Source organism: Pagrus major, chromosome 10 (assembly GCF_040436345.1).
Source record: "Pagrus major chromosome 10, Pma_NU_1.0".
Classification (NCBI taxonomy): domain Eukaryota; kingdom Metazoa; phylum Chordata; class Actinopteri; order Spariformes; family Sparidae; genus Pagrus; species Pagrus major.
This window is the reverse complement of record NC_133224.1, coordinates 6427789-6438906: the sequence shown is the minus strand read 5'-3', so window position 1 is coordinate 6438906 and position 11118 is coordinate 6427789. Positions and strand designations below refer to the sequence as shown.

The 11118-nt window shown below is 37.0% G+C and overlaps 1 long non-coding RNA gene across 1 annotated transcript; it reads left to right on the top strand.

The window, feature by feature from the left end:
* The first annotated feature begins 1794 nt into the window (after positions 1 to 1794).
* LOC141003789 (uncharacterized) lies at positions 1795 to 5948 on the top strand. The gene is made up of 3 exons (XR_012179753.1): positions 1795 to 1859; positions 3583 to 3781; positions 4870 to 5948. It is a non-coding gene; the product is annotated as an uncharacterized lncRNA (long non-coding RNA).
* The last annotated feature ends 5170 nt before the right edge of the window (positions 5949 to 11118 follow it).

Sequence of the window (11118 nt, the reverse complement as noted above, 5' to 3'; positions counted from 1 at the left end):
GTTGAAAAAAATCATGTATCATAAGTGGTAACCAGAGGCTGTTAAGTTACCACTTCTCTTTCTATTGGCAGGGAGTAGTGCACAGTGTTGTTTGAGATCTTCAGTTTCTTCAAAATGTCTTGCATGGATATATAGCCTTCATTTCTCAGAACAAGAATAGACTATCGAGTTTCAGAAGAAAGTCCTTTTTTTCTGGCCATTTTAGACTAAAACCAAACCCACAAATGCTGAAGCTTCAGATACTCAACTAGCCTCAGGAAGGCCTTACACTGGCCCTGGTTTGTCCTGACGCTGCATCTTATCATGTCTGACTTGCTGTGTATGTGTTTTTCACGTGTGAGCCCATCCCCATGATTTCACACCTTGCTACCAAGAAAAGTACACTTCCTCATTCAACAGAAATTGTTGTTTTTTGTAAACACATGGACATTACACATGTTCGCTGCATTGTAACTGGCTGTAAAAATTTTGGGTTAAAATGTGCACTGCATGCGTATCTACTCTGTTGAAGCTCTGGCAGTCCAGACTCTTCCGTAGCAGATACGCAAGGCCTCTATTTTTGCTGGATGCCGGAGCACGCCGCATCAATTCAGCCCAATTCAGCACAGAGCAGACAGGAAGTCAGACATCGAATCATCACATCAAAATGTGATTAATTTTCAGAATAAAACACCAGCACAAAAATCTCAAAAAAGAGACAAATCCAGTCCACCCTTCTTCTAATCCTTCGGTTGGGAACATTAACCCTTTGTCTGTTTGTTGTTGTGTCTATGACACATTGATTGAAATCTTTATTTCGAACATATACAATTTTTTATTTTTAAACCAACCATAAACAAACAAACCAACATCAGAATAGTGCGTATGAAAACAGGTAATTCTAATTGCATGTTTGAAAAGAAATGGGTTAGAGTCTATTTGCTCTGTTCTTGGAGGGGAGTAGTGTATAATGTTGGCTTTTTCTTGCATGGGATAGACTTTTTCAGAACAAGAACGAATAGACTCGCAAGTTTCAGAAGAGAGACAAAAATCAATCCCACAAATGCTGAAGCCTCAGATACTCAACTAGCCTCAGGAAGGCCGATTATATTGCTTCTTTAATCAGCACGACAGTTTTCAGCTGTGCTGCCATGACAGTTCAGGGGTTTTCTACTGATCAATTAGCCTTTTAACATGAGAAACTTGGATTAGCTAACACAATGCCATTGGACCACAGCAGTGATGGCTGCTAAAAATGGTCCTCTATATACATATAAATATAATAATTTGTTAAAAAAAATAATGTCTAGACTTTATTAATATTTGACATGATATTTTCAGTATGTGTCAAAATATGCTTGTTAAGATAAATCTGAGGGGTTGGAAGGTGATTGAGACGTTTAGAAAGAAGAACACCTAGAGGCCCTGAAATGAATGAATAAATAAAATCATCTGTGAAGGAAACATCTCTCTTTGGTTGAACCGCAAACAACTCGTAGACGTTAGTGCATACATGTTTCTCACATTGGACAGCTGATTTGGTAATCTTGCATGTCCCTAACCGGCCCTGGTTTGTCCTGACGCTGCATCTTATCGTGTCTGACTTGCTGCGTATGTGTTTTTCACGTGTGAGCCCATCCCCATGGTTTCACACCTTGCTACCAAGAAACGGGCGCTTTCTCATTCAGCAGAAATAGTTGTTTTTTTGTCAACACATCACATAATTTTGCTGTATTGTAATTGGCTGCTAACTTTGGTTGTAATCAGATGTCCATGAGACAAGAGGAGGTATATAAAGGGGAAATTCACTTCAAGCTTCTATCAGAGATCAACATCAGTTGGTTTTGATCGGCTCCAGAATGACACAGCAACAGAGTAAGGTGAGAAAACCTCTCTGCGTCTGTCTAAATTTTATTTTTGGATATTTTACTTTTTATTCAAAAATGACTCCATTGTTTTTATTTATTTTAACTTTATTTTTTATTTCAAATATGTGGTAACCTGCAATGAGTTAGACTATAGACTAATGTTGAGTTGCACCAACAATTATTTTAAGATTACTTCTAATCAGAATTTAGCAAAACTAGGTTTGAAATGAATAAATTCAGATTTGAAATTAAGCAAAGCTCTGTTGCACAATTAATAATTAATGTCTGTTTTGCAAAACTAAGTTTATTGATGTAAACCAAAATGAGTTTAATTAATATCGAGATGCCCCCCAAATTAAAATAAATAGGTAAATAAAAACAATTTCAGGACTGGCAGTTGGTAAAACCTCAACATTTTCTATTTTTGTTTTTATCGAATTAGCAGAGCTTTGTTAGCACTGATTGTTCAGTAAAACTGCAGGAAGGAAAAGCATTCACTTTTAAACATCATCGACTCCTGACAAGTGCTTTATCAGTAAAAGAGACACCGTCAGACAGAAAGCTCCGTTCTAATGAGAGGCAAATCACATCAGACTGAGTCAAGTTGAGCCAGCACATGTTTATGGAAATACTAGTTAGCCAGCTGCATTTCTTTCAGTGCCACGTTTGACACACCGGGATCTTGAGACTATATTGAGATGAGGTTCTGGCCCTTAATTTTATTTGAAAAATATGATTATTTAGCTCATACTATTTCAGAAAGACAGCCATTTAAAAAGTAAAACCTCCTCAACTGTTAGTTTAAAGTAAATACTTTTACTTTTACTACAGTTTAAATTGGAGTTTAAAGTTTTGGTGCAACAGACATGAAATCAATCTAGGTAAAGAGTAAAAACTTAATTGAGGTTTTTATTTAATCTTTCTTTTGCTGCAAAATAATTCAAAGTTAAAAATGACTTAATCAGGCTTAAGACTTAATCCTTGTTGGTGCTACCCAGCCTAAAACTGGGGATTCTCCATTACCACGTGTGTGTCTTTAACTGATGATGCACTTGTTGTGAGTGGATAACATTTAAAAGCAGCCAGCTCATCTGTGGCTGTGACTGCATTCTTCTTCCCTGCAGCGTTATTATTGAAGAATCGTCACTGACAAACTTCTGCTAATTCGGTGATAAACACATTCGATTTTCTATAAATTCTTCACAATAAAAGTTCCCTGTTATCTTGTTAAGTAAAAGGTTTTATTATGAAGCTGCAAATTCAGGAAATGAGGGGATATCACCAGCAGTAACTTAACAAACTCCTGAAACAGCAGAAAGTGGATAATGTAAGACTATGTTGAGCATGAGAACTGACCTTAAATTAATATCATTGTTGGTGCAACCCAGTTGAAATTATTAGAAAAGTTTCCTCATCATCAGTCCTGTTTTTCAATCCTTATTTACCAGTGGTATTACAGATATGAAGAAATAACACTTTTGATGGGACCACACGGGATTAAACCAGTCATTTGAAAAAAGCCAAAGACCAAAGACTGTATATAAAAAATTAAAAACACTGTCATCTTAAAAGGTTTCAGGCCAGTGTGATAATGATTTATTTATCACTCCTGTTTTTGCAGTAATTCACTTTTAAAGTGAATTACTTTTACTTTTACTTTTACCAACACATTATTAATGTTAATGTTGTTGTGAACGACGCATTAATCGGCTCTGAATCTCTTTTCTCACTCTAGACGAAATGAACATCGTTCTCCTGACTGCCATCATCTTCGCTGTAGCCCTCGTTCACGGGGCGCAAGAATGGTTGTTCTCTGAACCTGCTTTGGAGCCCTGTCAGCAGAGAAGCAGCAACAATGCGTCCAAAACATTTAACCGCAGACACATCCTGAACGACAATAACTTGGACAGGAATTCTAAAGCTTCATGGTTAAGGTGAGTTAAAAGTTTTGATCAATTATTTCCTTTAGAAAGAACCAGTAATTGTTTCTTTATTGCAGTTTAATTGAACTCAATCCTACAGTTCAGTGCTATGTTTAACTACCATCTGTGTGATGTTGTAGTAACATAACAACACAAGAGCACTCAGGTTCAAACAGCCCCAGCTGTGTGTTATCAGTGGGCCACATCCAATTTCTTGTTCTCAAACAACCTATGCTGGAAATAATGACAGCAGCAGGTAGATTTATACAAAACTAAAGTTTCACATATTGGACAGTTGGGAAATTTAGGGCTTTTTCAAACCTGTGTTGTTCAAAATCTGTTTCCCAAATGCGACCCTTTAACAACCTCAGTCTGGCCCTTGATCATTTTGTTAGTAGATCAATTAGCCCATTCATTAGTTATGTCTGTCAACTAGCACAAACATATGGAAGCCATATACGGTCATGGGTCAAACATATTATTTTGTTTTCCCATGACTTCAATTTTATTTGTTTTGTTTTTTTCGTGCAAAGTTTTTTCTTTACTTTTGTATAATATTTCTTTTTCAATCGTGAAAACTGATAAACAAAGTAGAGAAAAATAAAAAAGTGCATCAGGAATGTAAAAGTCCGGCTCCTCGGCACTTGGCTTTATTTGGCTCTTCTTATAAAGAAGTCGAACAGGCCTGACCATGTCTGTGGGCCGTCAGCTTGTTAGCTACATTTAACCAGAGAGCAACTTTGGATCATTGAATCCAAGCTACCTACGATTGACAAGGGTTCTTGGGTTCTTGGGCTTTTGGGGGCCCAGTTCTGAATCTTTAAGTGGTGGGGGCCGTGTCACCATCCCATCAAGGCAGTTGGCCAACTCTCTCAGTACTTTAAGTAGGCTGGTTCTGTGGTCCAGACGGACCAGCCCACTCTTGACGACTGATGTTCAATTTAATAGTTGTAACATATACCACCAGTTTCTATGATTGTATAGCTATAGGTTTGAAAACGCCCATAGTTATAAGCACAATCATGTAACAATGTGACAGCTGAAAGTTGGACACAAACAATGTCAATACTATGCAGTTAAACAATGATCTCATTACACAGCTACCTAGAGAAGAAGAGACTCTGTGGCAGAGTTCCAGTTCAGTCCTTCATCGACGCCTCACAGAGTACAGTTCAGCAGATCTGCCGTAAAGGTGGCTGGCGTGTGAGCGGTAACCTGTGCATCAGCAACTCAAGCATGACTGTATATGATGTTAAATCCCAAGTGGTGAACGGGCCTTGCAACGTTACAAGTGTAACATCTCGCCAACAGAATGTGGTTGTAGCATGTAATAAAGTTAACAACCGGTGCCTCCCTGTCCATTATCAGACAAACAATAATCAACGTCCAACAAATCAAAGCTGCAGTTGATCCACATCATTGCTGCGTTACTTCACCCTTGTTTCCAGCTGTCAAGTTAATAATTCCCTGACATCTAAAGCTCAGCTAAATGATTAATTGATTTCTGCTTATAAGAATATATAAAATATTGATCATTGATCTTGTTCTTTAGCCTTCAAAAAAATGTTGCGAGATGAGCATGATGTAAGAAATGATTGTAAGAGAAAAATGACTTTCCTCATGATTGTAACAAGGAGACAACTGATTAAAGTACTTTTAATTTACCTGAATTCTGTTGTCCTATTTCAAACATCATGTACTGTGACGAGGTTTCCTTTTTAAAAAAGGTGCAATATGTAAGAATTATAGTTTTAAACATTCAAAAAATAACTAAAATTATCAGCAGAATGTGAAGAAACAACAGTTCTGACATTGTGTCAAAGACGTCTCTGTATTGTGTTGAAGAGATATCCACCAAAGTTAGCATGCTAACCAGCTAGCCCCGGGTCAGAAAACTTATTGTCTCCCAGCAGTCAAAAGCTCCTGTGCTAACAGAGCTAACAAGCTAACAGTAGCTACATTGTGAATGTCTTTAAAAGAACACAGTTAGCAGTTTTTCTGGTGATATGCTGCCCCCTATTTGTTAGTCGAAATGAATTCAAGGAGGCCAATTCTTATGTATTGCACCTTTAAGCTGAAGCTAATTTACAACTATGTTAAAACATGTACGCTTAGCTCAAAATGTTTGTTTGAAACTTTATTGTAATCCTGCTTATTTTGCTTTGTATACAATCAAATTGATGCCTTAGATCTGCTTTGATCAATCTTTGAAACATTAAAATCAAATTTGAACTTCAAATGTTTTTTCCTGTTTATCACATGTGATAAGAAAATGTCTATTAACAAACATATTTTGTGATTCACATGTTACTCTACATGTGTCTCTGAGTTGCTGTTTTTTCCTTTCATGATAAAATAAAACAGTGTTTGACATCACATTTGTTGTTGTTACTGACCATCACCATCATCATCACTGAATAATACCTGCAGGTCTCTGATTTTATATTGTGTTTCAGTCTTGTTTCTGTATTTGTTGTAGGAACTAGATGAACTGCAGCTCTGCAGTGGTTTTGTGCACGTGCAGGTGATTGTGTGCAGTATTTTTGCATTATCTTACTAGAAGCCCTGGCTGACATCTATCTTAGCATTTGCATTCGGTCTTATCAACAGAAGCCTGACAGCTTCACAGTAGCTCTCCATGAAAGGGTACTCATTTACTGAAGCAGGAGTTGGTTCACAATAAAAGACAAGAACATATAAAATAGAGACACAATACAAGAGTTATAAATAAAACACACTGGAAATAAATAAAGTTTAACAGTGTCCACACTGAAGATGAAAATAAAGCCACTTGATTGTTTCATTAGACTTGATGATTCATATTATCTGTAAGTCTTATATCAGGGTAACCTTATTAACAGTTGTTTATATTGTGACAAAAGTTTTAAAACTTGACATATTCCAAGTCTTACTCATGATATCTCATATATGGAGGAACAACAACGCGACTTAAAGAAAATAAATGAATGAGAAACACAAAAAAACAGTTCAATAAACTCAAAATAATGAGATGAAGATATTGAGAATGTTTACTTTATAATTCATTCTAACGGCCATTCTGACACAACTGAGGCACACTGAATGTCTGACATTCACTGATTTTCTTTCTTGTGTTTTGAGTCAACTTGCAAATGGAAAACTGACAACAACTTGATTACAGACATCCAACATCAGTTCTCTACAACTTGTTGAGGGCTAAATGCTAAAAGAGAGTGCCAAAATGCTAAAAATCTTTAGTTTTTATTTCTACACAAACACACACCTCGGCTGTGTAGCAGTTTAATATCCATAATATTAAAAGCCTGTAGGCCTATATATTTAAAGCTTCATTCGGAGGCTAATATTATAAAGATTAGTTATTTTCATAGTGAGAAAAAGTGTCAGGCAGCCGTATAAACTAAACTACAATAATAATGTTAACAAAGAGGGCGAGAGATAGAGTGAGTGTGTGTGAGGACGTGGGAGGTCAGATCTTTACTCTGGTTTTATTATCTATTGAAATGAACTGCTGGTGTGAAGAAGGCTGCTTCATGCAAAGAGATTTGCATTCAGCCTTGTGACTGTCAGCTGAGTGAAGATATGTTACAAACCGAGGTAGAAGTTATCTGACGGGAGAATATCTGATCGGTGGAGGCAGTGTGAGTCGCGAGGTGTAAATGGCGACTGCACCGCACCCAGTACAGTAATGACTTTGAACAACGAGTTAACGAAACTCCAAAACTCTCTTTTTTTTCTCTCATTCCAGACAAGATGAACATGCTCCTCCTGATCACCGTCACATTCACCCTTGCCCTTTTTCATGGGTTCAATGAAAGTCCTTGTCGGAGCAATGATCACAACAATACATACAGCAATTCTTACATATTACAACTTGAAGCTAAAGCAAATTAAAAAAATGACAAATTAAAAAAAGGACGTTATCACTTTTTCGTGTCTGTTGTTTGGTGCTGTGGATTGAGATGATGAGATCTTTGCTCAGAACAGCTGACTGCTAGAAATGACCACTTTCTCATCCACACAGTCACTTGATCAGTTCAGACATCTTTAATCTAAAAGGGACATTCTTGTTTGTACAACAATCAGATTTTCTTCGAGGTGTTTTCTTAAATTGTTCTCAAGTATAATTTTTATCATTTAAAAGATTTTATTGTTCACATTTCACAATGAAACATGTTAGAAATCTAAATATTGGTATTGCTATTGCTCTTATTTATTAATGACAAGTAGTTTCTAGTGGTATGATTATAATATTTGGACCCTTTTTAATCACTTCTGCTTCTACTGTGGCTGTTTTCTCAGTTTGTTTTATCACCACCTCCACTTCTCTGTAACACGTTCATCATCATGTGAAGAATGATGTTTCTTCTTCTGTGTCTGTCTGAATACTACAAACGTTAAATTAAATTGGCAGCACGCTGTTCCTGTTATGTCTGTAATGTCTCGTATTAATAAACATATTTTGTGTTGCACATGTTACTATTACCACATCATGTTTTACCAAGAAAGATGACTGTCTCTGTTTAGCTGTTTTTCCTTTCATGATAAAATAAAACAATGTTTGATATCACATTTGTTGTTTTAACTGACCATCATCATCACACCACTGAATAATACCTGCAGGTATCTGATTTTATGTTGTGTTTCAGTCTTTTTTCTGTATGTGTTTTAGGATCTAGATGAACTGCAGCTCTGCAGTAGTTTTGTGCACGTGCAGGTGATCTTGTGCAGTATTTTTGCATTATCTTACTAGAAGCCCTGGCTGACATCTATCTTAGCATTTGCATTCGGTCTTATCAACAGAAGCCTGACAGCTTAAAAGTAGCTCTCCATGAAGGGGCACTCATTTACAGACGCAGGAGTTGGTTGGTGTCAGCAAGTCTATCAAATTAATCCTCTGCAAAAATATCGCAGCAACATTGACAGTACAGCAGCTGGCTGATCAGAACAGGTGAGAAAACTTTGATTATTGACAAAAAAAATGTTGTTTTATTACTGTATTAGATTGTGGGTTTTTTTGTCTATGTGGAAATCGTTCTGTCAACCTACTGACTCAGATGGCAAGTACTTTTTTTTGTGATGCTCCATTTTCTAAGCTCTAAACATTTTTTCATAAGTGTAACCTAGTGAAAAAAATTATAATTTCAAGAGGAAAGTAAAGCTCATTTTTCAAAGTGTTTGCTTTTGAAATACTCATTTTGACCATGAGAGGCTTCAACATTCTGGAGACTGGGGAAACTGGCGAGACAGAGGTGGTAAATTAAAGTCAGATTGTAGAAATTAAACATAAGGGCATTATTTTACACATAATGATGCATCTCACATTTCATTTCACTTCATATCAAAGAATAATTATAGATCCACGTTATCATAAACATTCAAACCAGCAATGTTACTCACGTACTTACACTGCTGTTTGCTCATGTAGTGAAGTGTAATAATTATTTCATAAACACCTTTCAGTTGTAAAAATATCAGCCAACACAAATCTTAAATCAGTATTTCCTCAGTCAGCACTGTGTCATCTTCACATTCCCTCCCCTTGAGCGCATCAGAGACTTAATCAGGCTTAAGACTTAATCCTTGTTGGTGCTACCCAGCCTAAAACTGGGGATTCTCCATTACCACGCGTGTGTCTTTAACTGATGATGCACTTGTTGTGAGTGGATAACATTTAAAAGCAGCCAGCTCATCTGTGGCTGTGACTGCATTGAAAGCAGCAGCTGTATATGCTCTACTTCCCTGCAGCGTTATTATTATTGAAGAATCGTCACTGACAAACTTCTGCTAATTCGGTGATAAACATGTTCAATTTTCTATAAATTCTTCACAATAAAAGTTCCCTGTTATCTTGTTAAGTAAAAGGTTTTATTATGAAGCTGCAAATTCAGGAAATGAGGGGATATCACCAGCAGTAACTTAACAAACTCCTGAAACAGCAGAAAGTGGATAATGTAAGACTATGTTGAGCATGAGAACTTACCTTAAATTAATTTCATCATTGTTGGTGCAACCCAGTTGAAATTATTAGAAAAGTTTCCTCATCATCAGTCCTGTTTTTCAATCCTTATTTACCAGTGGTATTACAGATATGAAGAAATAACACGTTTGATGGGACCACACGGGATTAAACCAGTCATTTGAAAAAAGCCAAAGACCAAAGACTGTATATAAAAAATTAAAAACACTGTCATCTTAAAAGGTTTCAGGCCAGTCTGATAATGATTTATTTATCACTCCTGTTTTTGCAGTAATTGCATGTAAAGTACCAACACATTATTAATGTTAATGTTGTTGTGAACGACGCATTAATCGGCTCTGAATCTCTTTTCTCACTCTAGACGAAATGAACATCGTTCTCCTGACTGCCATCATCTTCGCTGTAGCCCTCGTTCACGGGGCGCAAGGACAGCCCTGTCAGCAGGAAAGCGACAACAATGCGTACGACACATTTGTCCACAGACACATCCTGAACGACAATAACTTGGACAGAAATTCGGTACCTTCATGGGAAAAGTGAGTTTAAAGTTTTGATCAATTATTTCCTTTAGAAAGAACCAGTAATTGATGCTTTATTGCTGTTTAATTGAACTCAATCCTACAGTTCAGTGCTATGTTTAACCAGCATCTATGTGATGTGGTAGTGACATGACAACACAAGAGCACTCAGGTTCAAACAGCACCAGCTGTGTGTTATCAGTGGGTTCCAAAAATATGGAAGCCATATATGGTCATGGGTCAAACATATTATTCCTTCTGTTTTCCCATGAATTCAATGTTATTTCTCAAGATCACAAGTTATTTACGTCCAAATCACAGAATAACAAATGCATTCAATGGGGAATGTAAAAGTCCGTCCCCTCGGCACTTGCCTTTATTTTAAATCTGGCTCTTCTTACAAAGAAGTTGAACAGGCCCGACCATGTTTGTGGGACGTCAGCTTGTTAGCTACATTTACCCAGAGAGCAATTTTGGATTAACGAATCCAAGCTACCTACGATTGACAAGGGTTCTTGGGTTCTTGGGTTTTGGGGGCCCAGTTCTGAATCTTTAAGTGGTTGGGGCCGTGTCACCATCCCATCAAGGCAGTTGGCCAACTCTCTCAGTACTTTAAGTAGGCCGGTTCTGTGGTCCAGACGGACCAGCCCACTCTTGACGACAGATGTTCAATTTAATAGTTGTAACATATACCAACAGTTTCTATGATTGTATAGCTATAGGTTTGAAAACACCCCCAGTTATAAGCACAAACATGTAACACTGTGACAGCTGAAAGTTGGACACAAACAATGTCAATACTATGCAGTTAAACAATGATCTCATTACACAGCTACCTAACGAGGAAGGGACTC